This window comes from Erpetoichthys calabaricus, chromosome 13, assembly GCF_900747795.2.
Source record: "Erpetoichthys calabaricus chromosome 13, fErpCal1.3, whole genome shotgun sequence".
In the NCBI taxonomy this organism is placed as follows: Eukaryota; Metazoa; Chordata; class Cladistia; order Polypteriformes; family Polypteridae; genus Erpetoichthys; species Erpetoichthys calabaricus.
The window spans coordinates 126,588,889-126,610,431 of NC_041406.2; the positions used below are offsets into that span (position 1 = coordinate 126,588,889).

General features: G+C 38.1%; 1 protein-coding gene across 1 annotated transcript in view; it reads left to right on the plus strand.

Moving 5' to 3' along the window:
- Positions 1-21,543, plus strand: part of triqk (triple QxxK/R motif containing) — a 231,045-nt gene that overhangs the window by 29,664 nt on the left and 179,838 nt on the right. Inside the window, exon 2 of the mRNA XM_028817794.2 lies at positions 1,606-1,667. The gene's annotated coding sequence lies outside the window, so the exon portion shown is untranslated. The remainder of the gene's footprint in view (positions 1-1,605; positions 1,668-21,543) is intronic.

A 21,543-nucleotide genomic window follows, 5' to 3' on the forward strand; every position in this document is an offset into this window, starting at 1 on the left:
TCGCCTCTCTGACTTTGTCTTCAAACCATTCAACCTGAGCTGATCCACTAATGTACTAATTTCTAATCCTATCCATCCTTGTAACACCCAGTGCAAATGTTAGCATCTTTAACTCTGCCACCCCCAGCTCAGTCTCCTGCTTTCTGCTCAGTGCCTCAGTCTCCAACCCGTATAACATAGCTGATCTGACTACTGTCCTGTAGACCTTCCCTTTCACTCTTGCCGATATCAGTCTGTCACAAATTACTCCTGACACACTTTTCCACCTATTCAACCCTGCCAGCACTCTTTTTCACCTCTCTACCACAATCCCTATTACTTTGTACTGTTGATCCAAAGTATTTAAGATACTCATTACTTTAATCAAATAAAACATATTGCAGCATATTATGAATTGTAAGTGGATGATGCTCTACATTAAACAAAAACACTGATACTTCACCAATTGAGCTCATTCATTGGCATTCAGTGGATTAAGTTTGTTTAAAGTGACAAATTAATTGCTGATATTATTTTAAATCTTATAATGAATTTATAGTGCACTTCTGAAAAGATGGGCTTCACAGATTGTTTCATTTTACACTACCAGTTGTTTTAGTACTAGAAAAAGAAAGAAAACACAAATATGTCTTGTTGTACATACAGTACTGTAAATTTTGTCAGGAATTCCACATAGAAAGAATCACTTTTTAAACATATTGAAGAAAAATGTTATTCAGGTACAAAGAACATTTCAAAAATCTATTTAAAAATTAAAGAACCACAAGGTGAAAAAACATGCAGTAAGGTAAAGGTGAGGGATGTTTAAACACGTACACAAACCTATAAAACCGGTACAATGTAGTCTAAAGGTAAGTATAGGAAAGGGATAAGGAAATGGGTGACAGTTAAGTACTAATACAGTAGATGGTGTAGAAAATGGTTAGCGGTTATCATTTACTTTACATCCTATACTTAACCCACTTGTTCCATTTCACACAACTCTGAATTAGATTATTATTCTGATAGCATCTGCACGCAAGACAAGAATCATCCCTGGCAGGACATTAGCCCATTGCAGGGTACTTTCATGCACGTTCATTAATTAAGGATTGCCACATAACCTGACGCATGTGTTGTTGAGATATAGGAGTAAAAGTAAAAAAATTAGAGACAAACAAGTGCAGGATTAGGGAAAATACATTAACTCTACATTGACAGTAATCAGCCAAAGACTTGAATCGAGTCTTCTGAAGATGTGAGCTGTTTCAAAGTAGCACCCAGTTAATTAGAAAATGCTTAGGCAGAATATACTGTTGATTTTACATTTACTTTGTTGTTTAGGCAATATAGTTTTTAATAATATCTATTACACATTTATAATTAATCTATTAGAATTAATCTTCGATTATTTTTTAATATATAAAGTTATGTATTGTTATTGTCTCCATGTTCGTTTTCAGGCACAGTCATTGGACTTAAGCAGCTAAGCTTCACTACATATTGTACTCTATGTACTTTGCATGTGACAAATGAAATACTTTTGTAATATCAAATCAAATTGTAAGTACAATATAATGTATTTGTAACATCTGTTTATTTATATTTTTCATTTATCTGTAACAGGTCAGGTCATACTTTGAACCTGGATGCTGAAGTGAAATATCTACAGGTAGTGAGACGACTAAGTGAGTACTTAATTTCAAGTTGAGTTCATTATGAGACTTGATTATTGTACAAGTGTAAATTGTTAATGTGTATAGTCTTCTGGTCTTGTGAATAAAATGTTTTACATAAGAGTAAATTAAACGGATTATGTCATAAGGTGGTGTCTGGCTGGCAAAATAGTCTTTATGACATTGAGGGCTGGCAAGAGTTTTTTTTTTTTTTTTTTTTTTTTTTTTTTATAATAAAGCCGCCTTTAATCCTGGGAGGTGTGTTAGAATCCATGGTAACACAGCAGAATGTCAGAAGACCTCCATGCAACTAGAAGGGACAAGTGTGAAGATATTGAACCATGCTGACCCTTAAACAGATTGGGAACAATTGAGGTTACATAAGATGCACAGCACTTTAATGGCAACTGAAGGCTTAGGTTGTGCTGAGACACAAGGACCTGCTAGAGGGAATTCTAACCCAATGTCATTTAGTAAAAGTAGATATTCAAAGTTATAGGTGAAAGGAAATATTGTGAGGAGCAGCATTGTAATCGCTATTGTACTACTGAATTGGAAAATCCTGTTTATTCAGAAAAAACTCAGACTGATGTGCTTTTGTTGTTCTTTATGCAAAACTGATTTTTATATTTCTAAGATCTGTAGCTGAGGAGGTGCTTTCACTCGGCAGTCTACACCTGTCCATTTGTAACAAAGGAGAATGGTTGTTAAAATTGCAGGAATATTTAATTTAAGAGACTGAAGCTCTCCCACCACTCTTTGAAATTCTCTATCAGTCTTAACAGGAACTTATGCATCAGGACGTCCTCTTTATATATTTTTTTTAATTCCAGTGTTGCTGCAGCTGTTTAAAGTGCAACTTTGCTCTCTGTATATTTTTTAAAATAAGCTAACTTTAAGCAGAATGTTTCAGCAGTCTAATTCATATCTGAAATGGTATGACTCTTGCCTTTCAATTGCAAACTAAAATGATTTAGGAGAGATATATATCATCACACAAAAATGCACGTAGGCTATTTCTTGCTGTCATGTAAAAAATTCAGCTGTCCATTCAAATGGTCTGGTAAAATAAAGCAAAATTTGTTGGCCCATTCATTGTCAGTTCAGGTTTAGTTTAGGTGGGAAATAGGCTTAGCCAGTGTACACTTATTTACACAGGTTTATGTGTTTGGTACACATTAAAGTGTGGGCCAGATGTGGCTTGTGGGCTGCCTTTTAAAAATCACTGCACTAAATGCTTTAATATTCATTCCAGGTGTTTGTTTCCAACATACATTTTATTCTCAGAATGCAGGCATTTTACATAATTTGAACTATAATATTAATTATCATACCGTAAATTCACAAAATTAGATAACTCTAACCTCATGTGACAAATAACACATAATAGATTTTACTTTATTTAACAAAAATATTATGGTAGAAGATAGTGTTATGCTATCTATTTTGCAGGAATGATGAGACTAAGTTAAAGCCACTCCCAGAGCATATTTTCATTTCCAACCTCTTTGTGCCACCATGCTCTGTTGATTGTTTATTCATTATACAACCCTAAGCCACGAGTTTACACACTATCTTAAAACTTTTAATCATTACAATGTTGTTTTTAGTGTCACTGCTGTGTTTAGTGTCACTGTCACTGTTAATGTTTTTAATGTCAGTGTTGTTTTTAGTGTTTTTGTTTTTGTTTACACTGGTAGCTATTTTAAAATTGAGAAAGAGGAGAAGGTGGATATCTCTGTATTATTGTATAAGAAATTTGCTTAGCCATTAACTACCTTTGTAAAAATGTAGACAATTGAAAGACCACAAGCTCTCAATTATCATGAATGTGATTTGCTTTCATCCTGCTCAGGTAGCTGTGCCCTTCCGTTTAACATGAAACTCTTGATCGTTGCTTTTAAAACTGCCCACTGAGAAACCACTGTTTTGATTCGGGTTATTGCTTTTTAATTATATACCAGATTGGCCGATTTGTTCTCAGGCTCAGTACCAATCAAATCATATACTTATTCCTGGTGGTTTCTTCTGTTTTGGGTTTCAGCTTTCACTGATGGGTTGTTATGTGCACTGAGACTTAAGTGTGTCACTGAGGGGTGAAAGGTTGATTAAAAAAATTGAGCACAGTCAGATCAAATGGACAATTGTTCTGCTTTCATGGTTTGTTAAAAATGTCTTTAAAAATGAATTGACGAAGTTTGCAAACATAAAGACGGCATTTAAAACACAAAGATCAACAATAACCCTAGGACCTTTACTGTGTAGGAGGTTTCTAAAGCATTTAAAAGACTCTTGGGTTTTTATTGAACAGAACAATGTTTAGCCATTATAAATGACAAGCAGATCTGGTGCTGTTCTAGTGTTCAATAGGCGCTTAGACCACATTAAAGCCTGCTGTATTCTTTGTACACATTAACCCTCTATAGTATTTGGTTTTTGTTTTAATTTTTTCTTTTTAATTTGTTTTTTATTTTATCTGAAGTATCCACTCACCGTTGCCCACTTAATAATAGCATGTCTATCAATGTAATCAAAGAAACTAAAATAACAAACAATAGGTAAGATCTATTCAGTTCTACTGAACATCTATGGATGTTATGATTTACAAATTCCACATTCCTCTTCATATTTCATTTTTTTTAATCAAGATGGAAATAGTCAAATACCTTTTTATAGTGAAAAAATATTTGTTTACACCTTGCATTTTAAAACTCGAATAAACAATGTCTGCGGTGGGTTGGCACCCTGCCCAGGGTTGGTTCCTGCCTTGTGCCCTGTGTTGGCTGGGATTGGCTCCAGCAGACCCCCGTGACCCTGTGTTCGGATTCAGCGGGTTGGAAAATGGATGGATGGATGGATGGATGGAATAAACAATGTGTAATCTGTTTTCTTTTATAGCTGTCTTTTTAAAAAAAAAAAAAAAAAAAAAAAAAAAAAAAAAAATTATGAAAAATAAACTTTATTTTTCCTCATATAAAACAGAGCAGCAAATATAGCTTAACCCTGCACAACATGCAGCCCGATATGGCTCTCACTGCGGCCTGCACCAGGGTTTCTAAGAATTGTGAACTTGTACTTAAATGTGACTAAACTTATATCTAATCATAAAAAAATGCATCTACAGTTCATTCCAAGAAACTACTGTTTGTATATAATATACAATTGTGGAGTCAGTCTGCGCGCTAGCTCCCAAAGGTTAAATACGCAGTCTGTTCAATGCCAGTACCCAGTGTGATTGTCATGTTAATAATCTAATTTCGGGGAGTTGGTCTTGTCCGTTACAGGAGATGAACGTCTGAAGTGGAGCTCCGTTGCAGCGGCTTTATTTTTTCTCTTATTTCTTATTATCCCGAGGTATCCTGTATTTACCTAATCAAAGGAGTTTCTACTACAGTATATAAACACGAGTAACAAGAAAGGGGGTCAGAAAGAAACAGAAAAGAAACCTAAAACTACACTCAAGTCTAGACAGGCATCAGGCCCAAGTTCAAGGTACGGCCTTTCAGAGACTGACCTGGAACAGGCAGGCAAAAGCACAGACTTCCCAGGACCCCGTTCCACTGCATCATCTCCAGTCGAGAGCGAAAATGGGATCGAAGGTGCAAGTGATGCAGGTCATGATAGTTAGCCGATTCCAGAAGATCACTTGAAACTAGAGATGGCCTTGCAGTCTGCGCATTCATCTACTCCTCGCAAGCCGGAAGCATCGGCTGTAATGGGGGTTACCATTTCACCCGCGGAGCACGAAAGCCGAAACGATTTGTCCGAACTGAAGGAAATGATCGCAACATTGGCCACTGCCATAAGTGAGCTCAAGAAAGACATTCAGAAAAATATGAAGAAAGAAATAAATGGCTTGCTAAAGACAAACGAGAAGCTGCAAGAGATGCGGCAGGAATATAAAGACTTGGAAAAATGTATATATAATCGTTTTGATGCAGTCTTTAAAGATATGCTGAGAAAAATTGAACACATTCAGGAAAATGCATCTAAACTGAGAGAACTTGCTGATCAGCTGGAAGACGTTAAGCAGACATTCACAGCTCGAATTGAAACCGTGGAACATTTGGCATCTAATGGCGATGGGAAAAGCTACAACTGTGAATTCCGAATGCAAAAAACTCGGAGACAGACTTGCGGCTCTGGAAGATGGATGCAGAAGGAATAATATTAGAATAGAAGGTCTACCTGAGAATCGTGAAAGTCCAAACCCAATGAAACTCGTAGCTGAACTATTCTCAAATAATTGGAGAGGACTTTAAATCAGCTACCAAGATAGTGGCAGCTTATCACATACATGGATCAAATACCTCTAAACCTAGGACTTTAATTGTCTGCTTCGAGAGATTACAATTTAACTTAATGTAATAGCACTTCTCAGACACAAACAAGAGATTATATTTGAAAATAACCACATTTGTATTTTCCCTGATTTCTCACCCTCAACAGCTGCTAAACGTGCAGCTTTTTACAACATTAAACGGGGGTTATGGAAAGCCGATATCAGATACAGCCTCTTGTATCCTGCCAAACTGAAGGTGGATCTTCAAGACAAATATCGTATCTTCTCCTCCACGGAGGAAGCAGAAAAGGAATTAAGAAAGCTGATCCCGACGCTTTTTTGAAATACGATAGTGAGTCGCATCCTGTAATGGTATGGCGAGAAGATATTACCTGCTGTCTGATCTGCTTGCAATGATACGGGCACCATAATTATACATCCTTTTTTCTTCTCGGCCACTTTTTGTTTGTTTTAATTACAATTATTCACGTATGTGTGGAAGAAATTAAAGTAGTTCATTTATTTTTTTTTGTTTGTTTTTAACTATTCTAAAGGAGACTGTTAAACATCATACCCTTGGTTTATTGTTATTGTTTTTATTGCATTGGGGTTTACTATGTTTGTCCAGGGCCACTTTTTAACACCATTCCCTGGGTTTACTGTCTTAATATTTCAAGACTGTTGAAAATTATATTTTGTGCATATAGTATTTACACTTTATCGGCAATAGATATCTCTACATTTTAATCCTCAAATGCCACTGCTGGGGGGCTTGTTTTGTTTTGGACGTGCTCTGTCTCTGCATGGCTGCATGGCAATAACTCGTGGGAAATTAAGGTTAAAGCTGTCTCACTTCCAGTTAAGACTACAAAATGACATCAAAAATTCAGAATCAATGTCTCCATGATGGGACAGTTAACTTTGTGAGCTGGAATGTTAAAGGCCTGAATCACGAAATAAAGTATTCTCTCACCTAACCAGGGTTCCCACGCGTCCTGGAAAACCTGAAAATTTTCTGTTTGAAACAGCTTGCTGTTCGTAAGTCTAGATATGATGACAGCTGAGCTAGGTCATGGCCTCTGCTGCGCAATGTCTCCACCTACTGAGACATGTATAGGCAATTATATTTGAGTTTTGACCCTCGTTCCTCTAGCTTGTCAGTAGCTGACAGGAGAACAACAGAACATCGGTTCATCACTTGAAATTTCTGCTGAGTGCATGACTGTAAGTATGACCACAGTGCATATGGTGCAACTGACAGTTTTGTTACTTCATACCGTCTGAAGTGGACCCAAGTTGCATATTAAACATGTCAAGTAAATCGGCGATGCTAATTTCTGTTAGCCTGTTAATGGCAATTCCCATTAGGTGTTAGCATATTATTTGAAGAAGACAGGTCTAAGGAGGCCCCAGATATTAGAAGCTTGATAAACCTAGGAACCTATGGTCTTCATACAGTTCATGGAAGCTTCCAACAAGGTGAGAAGGAAAGTGGAGGGAAGATAGGTGACAAACTAAGAGCCCTTTGGCAGCTTTTTCATGACACACCAGCCAGACGGGATGACTTTATTGAAATTACCAAAACATCAACATTCCCTCTAAAATTCTGTGCTCACAGGTGGGTGGAGGACTTGCCAGTGGCAGAGAGAGCACTTAAGATGTGGCCACATGTTGAAATATTTGTCGACAATTACAAGAAACTGCCAAAGAGTAAAATGCCAACGTCAACATCATACACTGTGGTCAGAGAGGCTGTTGGTGACCCCCTTTTTGAGGCAAAATTACAGTTTTTTGCCTATGTGGCAAGGCAGCTGAAACCCTTTCTTGAGACTTTCCAGACTGATGCCCCCATGATGCCATTTTTGGCAAAAGACCTTCAGGCCCTTCTGAAGAGTTTGATTTCATGCTTTATGAAGAGGGAGGTACTGGATAACATCAAAACACCTGTCCAAATGCTTAAAATTGATGTACTGGACAAAACACTCCATTTGCCACTGAAAGAGGTGGATCTTGGCTTTGCCACCAAACAAGCTCTTGAGAAAGCCTCAGAGAAGCTGCTTGAAAAACCGCTGCCAGGTTAACAATTCCGGAGAGAATGTGTAGCCTTCCTGTCCGCAACAGCAAAGAAACTGCTGGACAAATGCCCTTTGAATTATGCAGCAGTAAGGCACATGGCATGCCTAGATCCAGTAACTATGATCAGCGATGAAAGGCGTGCCATCTCCATGTTTGAGAAGCTCTTACAGCTGCTTCTTAATGCCAAATGGCATACAGCAGAGGACTGTGACCAAATCCTGAGTGAGTACAAGATGTTCCTCACTGAAATGGTGCAGCACCATAAGGAGGAGTTTCAAGGGTATAGAAGTAGCTCCTGTCGGCTGGACACATTCATGGGAAGATTTGCTGGTGACAAAGCAGAGTATGCAATTCTGTGGAAATCAATGAAAGACCTGTTCACATTGTCACATGGGCAAGCAGTGGTCGAAAGAGGGTACTCTGTGAATAAGGACATGCTGGTTACAAATCTGAAAGGAAGGACTCTGATGTCTCTTCGCCTAATCCAAGATTCTTTGACTGGTGGCTGATTTGATGGAGTATTGCCAAAGCCCCTCTTGCAGCATTGCAGAAATGCCAGGATGCGGTATGTCCAATACCTTGATGATGAAAAAAAGAAGGAAAAGGAAACTGAAAATGACAAGCAAAGAGAAGAGCTCCGCTCTGAAATCACAAAAGTGGCAGCAAAGAGACAGAAAATAATCACTAGCTTTGAGGCAATGCAAGAAGAAGCAGATGCAATGGCAGAGAAGGCTGAGAGAAAACAGGACTTTACACTGCTCACAAAATCTAATGCCTATCGTAAAAGTGTTGCTGAAAAAAAGGAGGTCATCGGTCTGGATGCAGTTTTATCAGACCTCAAGGAGCAACACCAGCATTGTTTCTAAACCTAGGCCTACACCAGATGCCTTTTTCATAGGTTACACTACAGTGACTTATAGATTGTTTTTTTTGTTTTTTTCCAATATACTGGAGTTCAGGCTCTTATCCTTTGTTCCTAGTATTCTTTCTAGTTTAACCAAGTTTTCAACTCAGGAATTGATGGCAAGGCTATCATGATTTAAAATGGATGTATTTTGCTTCTTTTCCCACAAAGATAAGTTCTTTATTATAATCTTTGTCGTTGACTTATGCAAATTCTACAGCTGCTGTATTCCCAGTAAAGCTACCAGTTGAAAGTTAACTCTGACTTTGTTTTGTCGCGTGCCAATTGTTGCATATATTAGTGTTATAGGCATCATACACATGATATAGGCAATAAATTGGCTTTATGCAGTTTTGTTTAATACAAACATTGTGCATAAATTTATTTGATACAAACAATGACATAATATGTAATATGCAAGTAACTTTTACTGAAATTAGGTCACTATGGTAGCCTATTTCATGGTGTGATCAACAGCTCTATACTGAACATTATGGAATTGCTCAGTATATGTCAGTGTTTGGATAGTTTTCCACAATCCAAGAGGCATTTATTTCTTTAAAAGAGTTTTGCAGTTTAAAACAGTGTGTAACAAAAAGAGGTCAAACAACTCCATTATACATCAGTGCATTAATTGGTGTTGCCTTTATGTAATTTAGCATATCGGTGACACTAAGTCCCTGCATAATCAAAGAGAAATTAAAATGGTGTTAAGCCTGCGACTAAAGTGTATTACTGTATGACCAGATCCTGTCATGAATTTCCGGAAAAAGCTCCTGGAAACGTCCTGGAAATGTCCTGGAAAATGATTCCTTAAAAAGAGTGGGAACCCTGCTAACAGGTCTAAACGCTAAAATAGTATTTTTTACAGGAGACCCACTTATTAAGCAAAGATCAGTTCCAGCTGCAAAAAGACTGGACTCGCCAAATGTTCCATTCCAGCTTTACAAAGAAAACTATCCATCCATTATCCAACCTGCAATATCCTAACTACAGGGTCACGGGGGTCTGCTGGAGCCAATCCCAGCCGGCACAAGGCAGGAAACAAACCCCGGGCAGGGTGCCAGGCCACCGCAGTTAAAGAAAACAAGAGGTGTGAGAATTCTTATACATAGAACAGTCACATTTGTAGCATCAGATGTAGTATCTGATTCTGAAGGGAGATACAGTGCATCCGGAAAGTATTCACAGCACATCACTTTTTCCACATGTTATGTTACAGCCTTAGTCCAAAATGGATTAAATTCATTTTTTTCCCCTCAATTCTACACACAACACCCCATAATGACAACGTGAAAAAAGTTTACTTGAGGTTTTTGCAAATTTATTAAAAATTAAAAAAATTGAGAAAGCACATGTACATAAGTGTTCACAGCCTTTGCCATGAAGCTCAAAATTGAGCTCAGGTGCATCCTGTTTCCCCTGATCATCCTTGAGATGTTTCTGCAGCTTAATTGGAGTCCACCTGTGGTAAATTCAGTTGATTGGACATGATTTGGAAAGGCACACACCTGTCTATATAAGGTCCCACAGTTGACAGTTCATGTCAGAGCACAAACCAAGCATGAAGTCAAAGAAATTGTCTGTAGACCTCCGAGACAGGATTGTCTCGAGGCACAAATCTGGAGATGGTTACAGAAAAATTTCTGCTGCTTTGAAGGTCCCAATGAGCACAGTGGCCTCCATCATCCGTAAGTGGAAGATGTTCGAAACCACCAGGACTCTTCCTAGAGCTGGCCGGCCATCTAAACGGAGCGATCGGGGAAGAAGGGCCTTAGTCAGGGAGGTGACCAAGAACCCGATGGTCACTCTGTCAGAGCTCCAGAGGTCCTCTGTGGAGAGAGGAGAACCTTCCAGAAGGACAACCATCTCTGCAGCAATCCACCAATCAGGCCTGTATGGTAGAGTGGCCAGACGGAAGCCACTCCTTAGTAAAAGGCACATGGCAGCCCGCCTGGAGTTTGCCAAAAGGCACCTGAAGGACTCTCAGACCATGAGAAAGAAAATTCTCTGGTCTGATGAGACAAAGATTGAACTCTTTGGTGTGAATGCCAGGCGTCACTTTTGGAGGAAACCAGGCACCGCTCATCACCAGGCCAATACCATCCCTACAGTGAAGTATGGTGTTGGCAGCATCATGCTGTGGGGATGTTTTTCAGCGGCAGGTACTGGGAGACTAGTCAGGATAAAGGGAAAGATGACTGCAGCAATGTACAGAGACATCCTGGATGAAAACCTGCTCCAGAGCGCTCTTGACCTCAGACTGGTACGACGATTCATCTTTCAGCAGGGCAACGACCCTAAGCACACAGCCAAGATATCAAAGGAGTGGCTTCAGGACAACTCTGTGAATGTCCTTGAGTGGCCGAGCCAGAGCCCAGACTTGAATCCGATTGAAGATCTCTGGAGAGATCTTAAAATGGCTGTGCACCAACGCTTCCCATCCAACTTGATGGAGCTTGAGAGGTGCTGCAAAGAGGAATGGGCGAAACTGGCCAAGGATAGGTGTGCCAAGCTTGTGGCATCATATTCAAAAAGACTTGAGGCTGGAATTGCTGCCAAAGGTGCATCGACAAAGTATTGAGCAAAGGCTGTGAATACTTATGTACATGTGATTTTCTCAGTTTTTTTTATTTTTAATAAATTTGCAAAAACCTCAAACTTTTTTCAATTTGTCATTATGGAGTGTTGTGTGTAGAATTCTGAGGAAAAAAATGAATTTAATCCATTTTGGAATAAGGCTGTAACATAACAAAATGTGGAAAAAGTGATGTGCTGTGAACACATTCCGGATGCACTGTATCTTGGGATTTTGTTCACAAGTGATGGAAAAGGGAACTTGAGATTGACGAGCGGAGTAAAGCAATGGCAGCAGTTCTACAGACACTGTACTGGTCAGTGGTGGTGAAACTGGAGCAGAGTTTAAAGAGAAAACACATCAATTTACTGATTGATCTGTATCCGTGAGCAATGACCAAAAGAATAACATTGCTGGTTCAAGTGGGCAGAAATTAGGTTTCTTCACACTAAAGCTGGGGTGACAGAGGAGCAAGCTGATGTGTTCTGGGGATGTTGTAAAGAAGCCCTCCTGGGGCTCCCACTAGAGCTACTCTGGGCATATCACACTGGGCAGAGATCCTGTTGCAAACCCAGGACACACTGGAGAGGTTTATATCTCTTGGCTGGCTTGGAAACACCTGGGAATTCTCCATAAAGACCTGAAATCTGTAGTTGGGATAGGGAAGTCTGGCCTAACCTGCTTGGCCTGCTGCCACTGTGACCCTCACCAGAAAAAGTGGTTAAGAAAATGAGATGAGACTCCTTGAATTAGGAAATAAGCAACCTCTTAATGTGAACATGTGGAATAGACTAAAAGTCAGCAAAGATGGAGGCCTGATATTGGGAGTGTATTATAGATCTCGGCAGAGCAGATTAACTGTTTCAATACGCAACTTTTTAATAATATCAAAGTTTTACAGTGTGATAATTACACAATATTATTAGGGAATTCCATACAAATAGTGTAGCATAAGAATATGAATTCATAGGTGAAATCAGTGATTTTTTTATTTTGTTGTAGAATCTTGAATTCCTTATTGAGAGGGCTAGTACTGACAAAAAATATGCCAGAAAATATATCTCCAAACAAACTCTTCTTTACCATGGAGGCTCATGGGCTTATGATTCACTTTTTGGATATACTAGAGTCACTCGGACATCTCAGCTTTTCAAATGTTGTTTGTGGTGGCAAGGTATGTTTTTAAGAGCATTGAGGACTATGTTATTACTTAGTATCACTCTTCAGCAAATGTAATATTTCAATTATTAATTTTGGATTTGCTTCAACCCATTCTGTTCCACAGTGGTCAATGGGAGAACTGCCCATGGATTTTATAAATATCTCCCTTCCACCTGTTGATGCTGAGAGCAAAAAAGAATTTAAGATACAAATAATTTTGGGTTCTTTTCATCAGGTTACTGGAATTTTTGCTTGGTTCATTGCAAGATTATGGTCCTGAGAATTGCTTCTGGGTGCCCTATCACATTATTCACTTCTTGAGTTAGTTTCACTTTCATTTTGGATATGGGTTTGTGTTTTGGTCTTACTGTTTTTATTGTATTTGCCTAACCCCTCTGTCTTTTGCAGGTGCCACTATATTGGAAAATTCTGGGTTTCTTTGTTCCCTTTTATGTTTTAGACTTGCTACTTACGTTCTTCAAAGACAATTTTTATCAATATTAGTTTGATTCTGAAGGACTTATCAAGTACTTAATTTTAAATTGCTGATGCCCCACCTTCAAAATAAAAGATAATGAAAATATCTCAAGTTTGATCCTCTTTTCCTGTGATTAATAGTTAAAGGTCTTAATGTGCATGCTGTGCTACAACTACTCTTTTCCAGTCTCACCAAAGTACAGTAGCTGGGTGAGAAGTGGTTCAGGACTGGGATTCTTTAACCCAGAGTATAAGTTTCAAGCACAGGATGTTTCCACTCTTAAGTGAGTGGAAATGGATGGTCAGAACTGAGATTGCAGATCAAGTGTGGGATGACATTTTGTTTATAATGTTTATAATGGCCAATAAAGTGAATTCTGATAAATATTATTGTTGCATATTCACTGTGTAACATATTGGTTGTATGTTTTGGGCTTTTGTTAAGCCAAAGAGCACAATTATTTTCCAAATGGAGGTTTCTAGTAAGGCATAACATGTCATCAAGAATCTGCTTGTGTTTTGCTTCTTCAGTTTACACTTCTGTTCTGAAGAATTCCTCTATACCTGCTGAAGTAGGACACACTAAAAAAGAATGCTTCCTCAACCATGTGGTACAACAGAGGTGCTGTCATTTTAGATGAACTCTATTGGACATTTATTCTTAATGCAGAATGCTCTGCATTGTTTTGTATACCTTATAAAAGACCCAACATTCTCATTATATTCCATGTAGCCAGAAATCATTCAGAAATTAATATATTGTTTGTGTGAAATGTAGAAAATGACCAATTATGAAGTAATTTAACCTTTTTATGATCTAGGAAGCTGGTTATGACAGAGCTAGATTTTCAATTGTTACTGTGAGTCATCTATACTACTAGCCAATGATGACTTCATTTCTTATCAATTTTCAACATTTTTGGATTATTTTTAAACTTTTTTTTAATACCTAGATACAGCCATGACAAATGTGTTTTATGACCTCTGCCCGCAATATTTCATGTTTGAGGTGCTGCATTACATCCTTGACTAACAAAAATGACCAAAAGGTGGTGCTCATGATGCATATTTTAGTGATATGTTGCTTCATTTAATCTAAGTTAATAAATGTTTAAGTGCATTTAATAGGGCATTCTCCTGCGATTAGGGCACTTGCTGTGGATATTTAGGAAAACATTTCAAAGTGTGTGTTCTTTTTTCTGAACACTTTCATTTGCCATTACAGTAGAAAAGTGTTTACTTTTAGATTTTATATTTCCTATATTAAGATGTTTCTATCTAATGAAATGAATATAAAAAACTATATACATTTATATAATGTTGCTACTAAAAGTATTAATATAATGTTTCTTTGAAAACATCATAAATTTGACTCATTTAGTTACTACTTTTCAATGAGAAGTTAAATGATTAACTTGTGTTGTGGAAGTTAGCATTTGACTCTAAAACATGGTAACTGTGTTTCACTTAACTCTTGCATATATATTTTATAAAATAAACAAATAAGCATTTTTAAAAATAAAAGTGAAGAACATGAGCTCTGTGAAAGTGAAATTGCATGTACTACAATCAAAATCAACAGTATCAGCGTCAATAATTAAAAACTAAGGAAACTCATTTCTACTGGCGTTGTTAAGTAGCAGAATGCAATTACTAATAACTATTAAAAATTTCAAACTGATTGTGTTTTGAGCAGGTGATTTGTCAGTTTTTTCAAAACCTTCACACTCATCAAAATACTTTTTTTCAAAGATGTCTAAACCTCTCTTTCATGGGTGCCAACTTGTCACAAACATTGGGGGCAAAAATGTAAGACCACAATATAAACAATAATCCAACAACAACAAATGATGATAATAATTCATTCATTAGACAGAATGCGACCTAATGGACAACCATGATAACCAGCTATATGTTGACTAATGACATGCTGACTTCAAATTGTTTACAGTTCAAGATGTTTGTGAATTCATCATCTCACAATGGCAAGTGAGTGGAATAATCATTGCCGAATCTGTTCGTAAAAACCTGTGAACACAATAGAAATCCCACACTGTAAAACTCGCTGAGAAAAATATTTGTTTGAAGAGTGACATTTGAAAAGTAACACAGCAATTAAGCTGCAATGGCAGGCTTTTCTAATTTTTATTAAATCTGTGTCTCATAAGTGAAAAAATGTTACTGTAAAGCAGCACTAATTGCGAAGTTTGAGTAGCTCTTTCTTTAACTCTTTAGCCAATTGAAAACTGTATAATATTAATCTTACAACTCAACCTGATCTTCTTCTTCTTCTTTTGGCTGCTCCCGTTAGGGGTTGCCATAGCGGATCATCTTTTTCCATAACTTCCTGTATTTTGTATCTTCTCCTCTGTCAGCCCATCCCCTGCATGTCCTCTCACCACATCCATAAATCTTCTCTTAGAGCTGCCAGGCAAGAGGAAGGCCTATCTTTAACATCCTTTTCCCAATATACCAAGCATCTCTCCTCTACACATGTCCAAACCAACGCAATCTTGCCTCTCTGACTTTGTCTCCCATACGTCCAACCTGAGCCGACCCTCTAATGTACTCATTTCTAATTCTGTCCATCTTCGTCACACCCATTGCAAATCTTCACATCTTTAACTCTGCCACCTCCAGCTCTGTCTCCTAGTTTCTGGTCAGTACCACCGTCTCCAACCCATATAACAAAGCTGGTCTCACTAACATCCTGTAGATCTTCCCTTTCACTCTTGCTGATAACTGTCTGTCACAAATTACTCCTGACACTCTTTTCCACCCTGCCTGCACTATTTTTCATCTCTCATCCCCAATAACCCATTACTCTGTACTGTTGATCCCAAGTATTTAAACTCATCCACCTTTGCCAACTCTACTCCCTGCATCCTCACCATTCCACTGACCTCCCTCTCATTTACACACATGTATTCTGTCTTGTTCCTACTGACCTTCATTCCTCTCCTCTCTAGAGCATATCTCCACCTTTCCAGGGTCTCCTCAACCTGCTCCCTACTATCGCTACAGATCACAATGTCCTCAGCAAACATGATAGTCCAAGGGGACTCCTGTCTGTCATCTGTCAACCTGTCTATCACCATTGCAAATAAGAAAGTGCTGAGAGACGATACCTGATGCAATCCCGCCTTCACATTGAATGCATCCATCACCTGTCATCTGGACCAACGGCCTTTCCATTCTTGATTCTCTATTCCGTTGCACGTCCTTATTCACTATCTCCACATCATCCAACCTTCTCTCTCTCTTTCTCTTCATTCATCAGTTTTTTGAAGTACTCTTTCCATCTTCTCAACACACCCTCCTCGCTTGTATGTTTCCATGTTTATCCTTTATAACCCTAACCTGCTGCACATCTTTCCCAGCTCAGTCCCTCTGTCCTTTTCTCCCTCCCTAAGCGTCCAACCTCTCATACAACTCCTCATATTCCTTTTCTTTAACCTTTGCCACCTCTCTTCTCCTTGCACCTTATCTCCTTGTACTCTTGTCTAATTTCTGCATCTCTCTCTGACTGTCCCACTTCTTCTTTGCCATCCTCTCCCTCTGTATACTCTCCTTGCTGTCACCCTTACTACTTCTGCTGTAGTTGTCCAGCTGTCAGGTAACTCTTCATGACCACCCAGTGCCTGTCTTCACTCCTCCCTAAACTCGGCCTTGCAATCTTCCTTTTTCAGATTCCACCATTTGATCCTTGGCTCTGCCCTCACTCTCCTCCTCTTCTTGATCTCCAACATTATCTTACAGCTCACCATCCTATGCTGTCTAACTAAACTTTCCCCTGCCACCACTTTGCAGTCTTTAATCTCCTTCAGATTGACTCCTCTGCATAGGATATAATCTACCTGTGTGTATCTTCCTCCACTCTTGTATGTCACCCTATGTTCCTCCCTCTTCTTAAAATACATATTCACCACAGCCATACCCATCCTTTTTGCAAAATCCACTCTGACCTTCTTCATTCCTATCCTTGACACCATACCTACCCATCCCCTCCTCATCTCCTCTGTTCCCTTCAACATGTCCATTGAAATCTGCTTCAATCACCACTTTCTGTCCCTTGAATACACTGTGCATCACTTCATCCAACTCACTCTAGAAATCATCTTTCTCATCCATCGCACACCCAACTTGCATGGCATATGCACTAACAACATTTATCATCACATCTCCAATTTCCAGCTTCATAATCATTACTCTGCCTGACACTCTTTTCACCTTCAAAACACTCTTTGCATACTGTTCCTTCAGAATAACCCCTACCATCCTCACCATGATAGAACAATTTGAACCAACCTCCAATTATTTATGTAGTAGCTTGTAAGTTTTGCCCCATTCATGTTTATAACAAGCCAATGCCCATGCATTCCACTGGTGTTTCTGTTTTAATTATTGAAGTCCAGCACAGAATTGCACTTAGCAAAAGTCTATCCCATTAGCATGTAGCAAGCTCTATTCTACATTTACTCCAGCATTCTAGAAGCCTTTTTCAGGCACACAGTGTGACTTTCATTGAAACCACAATAAAGGTAACAAGTGGAAAGCAATTTATACTTAAAAAAAAAAAAAAAAAAAAAAAAAAAAAAATCACAATAACACTGTGCAGAAGGCGAGAGCCAATAACCTTTTACTTTACTACTTATCCATGTCTTTGTGCAAGTGGAAGGTTCACACAGACAGTGACTACACTTAGGATTCAAATGCATGAGTGCTAACCAGTGTCCTTTTTAATTTCCATTATGTCTGCTAGAGCTGGGAGGTATACCATTTCATACTGAAAACCGTTTATTTTTGTTGTGATATGGATTTTTCTTATACCGCAATACCAGTTTAAATAGCCTAAACAATGTTCAGAATGTAGTGCAGCGGGAAACTGTTTATGGGGGGGACCTTTTTCACTGCTACACTGCTAAACACGCATGCAATGGAGTACATGTGTTAGTGGAGGTATTACGTGGTGAAAATGGACAGAGAACATTCCGAAACTGAAGCTGTAGCAGACGATAAAGTTGAACGTGATGACACAGAAGAACTTTTGCCGAAAAAAGGAACCATGTCTGTTGTCCGGAGGTACTTTTGCTTTAAAAGGTCGGACATGGACCAAACAACTATTTACTGCAAATGCTGTTGAGCTAAAGTTGTCACCAGAGGCGGCATCACGAGCAATTTGCTGCACCACCTTAGCCGCAAACATGCCTTGGAGTACCATGAATGTATGGAACTACGATTGGAACTCTCCACGTCCTCAGGTAAAACTGAAACAGCTAGAGGACACTTGAGTCAGATGTCACTTGCAGATGCGTTTGATAAAGGCACTAGATATGACAAAAAAAGCAAGCGGTGGATCGAGATAGCCAACGCCATTACAATCCATATAGCTAACGTGTCAGTGGACAGAGATTGTTAACATTAACAGAGAGTTGGTTTACAAAAAATATTTACTATTTATTCCTTTTCTAAGACATGTTCAGTGCAATACAACTTTTGACAAGCACCTCTGGATATTTTACGAAGTCTAAATGCCTCTTTGGATGGTTGAAAATATGTTGTCAAAATTATAGTTTAAGTTGCTTGCAAAATTTGTTCAATAAAAAAAGATTCTATATTTTGACTGCAACTGTCATGCAATGTGATTCCTTCTCTTCATTAGTGCCACCCCCTTGAGAACTATCACTTTATGGGGCCATGCAAACCTGTATTAATACTTGTGTGAACATTAAATGTTTTTTTGTACAATGTACAATTCTCATGACAGTGGAATAGGTTATTCTTAGCTAGTCTACTGCAGTAATTGAAGTGGAAAATGTGGTTAACATCCACTCATGCATGGGGAAAAAATACTGTTGAATACCGTGAAACCAGTATAATTTTGAAAAATACCGTGATATAGAATTTTGGTCATACCGCCAAGCACTGATGTCTGCTGTCTAACTAATTTGCAAGTATGCATGAAAGAACAAAAGGTAATGTTTTGATCAGCCTTTGAAGCACCTGGGTTCAATGTTAGATTATTAGCCAGTGCCACTATGAGGGTAATAAAGTTATTAAAAAAATTATGAAAATATTTCCAAAACAGCCATTTGTGATTATATTATAGCTACTTATGTAGATGCAGTATTTTATATTAATATTACTATCATGCAAAATTAATCTGCCTGTTTTTCCAATAACAGCTAGTGGTGTTGTGTCCTTACTAGTGTATAGTATGTATTAAAAAAGGATAAAACAATACACAGTAGTAGCATTTTATGATGCACAGAATTTAAACATACTATAGATCAAGTATTTTAAAGCTGTTACTCACTGCAGTGTTAAGTGATCAGGTTAAATATAAATTTTCACATCGAAGTGTGACAATAGTCTTGTTACAGTATATTTATTGCTCTAATCTGATTTTTGCATTTGTAACAGTGGAGCAGCTGCATAACTCAGGTGAGTTAACTTGCAGCATACTGTTCTTATCTGTTTTTTTTTTTCCTTTTGTAAGATTATCTTTCAAGTTAGATCCGATTAAGTAATTTACACTTTAACATTACACAGTTGTGCTAGTGAAAACTCAAGCAAAATTACACCTTTTATTGGCTAACTAAAAAGATTACAATATGCAAGCTTTCGAGGCAACTCAGGCCCCTTCTTCAGGCCGCATTATGGCTAACATGATATAACACCCTAGCACTAAAGTTGTGCTATAGAGCCTTTGTGGCTTATTTAATACATCTTTCTTCTTTACAATGATGTTTTTATTTATTTGTAAATGCTGAAGACTAAGAGCGTGAAGGAATTGTCTGAATTTCCTCTGTCAGGTTTAATGCATTTCAAAATGAATAATGTTTTATGGTTGTATAGAAAAATAATGTCATTCACATGCCTAAAGGAATTTTTATGCTTGAATACCAACCAAAATGTATTGTAACATACAATTTTCTCCTTAGCTTTGCCATAGTGTTTCTTTTTTGATAAATGTTTGCTTTGTTTTCTTGAGTCTTTGAGTCTTTTACACTTGTCTTAAAAGTGTAGCAGGTTGGAGAACCCATTTCTAACACTGCATTGCATGTTTTAGTTTCATTTTTTGTAGTTGACATCATTTCACATCGCCCTACGATGATTTTTGTTTTGTCTGGTTTCCACCATTTTTTTTATCATATTACTATGCACACATGACTGGAAATTGACTTCCTGGTTGTCTGAGATTGTGGATTCAAACCAAACACCTCTATTTTGTGCTACAACAACAATAACAGATTTTTATTGTATGGCCTAAAATCACACAAGGAATGTCGCAATGGGCTTTAAGCAGCCCTCTTTTTGACAGCCCCAAGACCCCCCTTGTAGAGAAAAAGAAAATAGAAGAAATCTTGGGAAGGGCAATTCAGAGAGAGACCCTTTCTAGATAGGTTGGGTGTACAATGTAAATAAAAAAATGGGGTAAATACAATACACAAAACGGAGCACAAGGAATCCTCTTCACAGAAATAGATGGCCAATCTATCATTGCCACCACAGAAATACAATAGTAAAAAACTACAAAGCAAAATGCAAGAATAGATTATACCACTCGTTAAATATAGAACTATCATATATGAGGACACAGAAACTGATTAACATAAATGAAAAACAACAATATCCGTCAATCTGCTAATTGTAGAGCCACTTCCAGATTGTGGAAAAGGGGTCAGACTAGCCAACTACAGTCAGAGTTCTGGAGACCTCAGCCAATTAGATGCCTCCCCTGTACTGGTCATTTTATAGCTGGGGCAGTGCTGGGCTTGCCAATCTGATGAAAGGACCCTATTACCCTACGATTCCAGGGCTCCTTTATCTGAAATGACTTTTCCATAAGCAGATACACAACTTGGCAGTAAAGTAGTGGCATCAAGTGTTGCATAAGAATACTGATAAGAGAAATAGAATAGGTGAGCTTTAATATTAGTTTATAAATGCCATATTACTTCTTCTTAATGCTAATGACTAACAGCAGAGATGCAGTATTCACAGATAATCCGCAACTCTGCTCAAGGAATGCTGAACTGAAGTAATGAATCTTCAGCCTGGATTTAAAAGCTGAGAATGCGAGGGCACCTGTTACAGTAAGGGGCAGATTATTCCACAGCTTTGGGGTCCTATAACTAAAAGAATGACTTCCCACTGTTGTTTTATTAATCCTTGGAATCATAAGCAGGCTAGCATCTTGAGATCTTAATGTGTGTTCTGGTTTGTAAGTAATGATAAATTTAGATACAGTAAGTAAGCAGGACATTGGCCATTTAAGGTTTTATATGTTAAAAGTAGGATTTTGAAATCTGTCCTAAACTTAACTGGGAGGCATTGTAAAGACATAAAAACTGGAGTTATGTATTCGTGTTTTCTTGTTTTTGTAATAAGTCTTGCAGCAGCATTT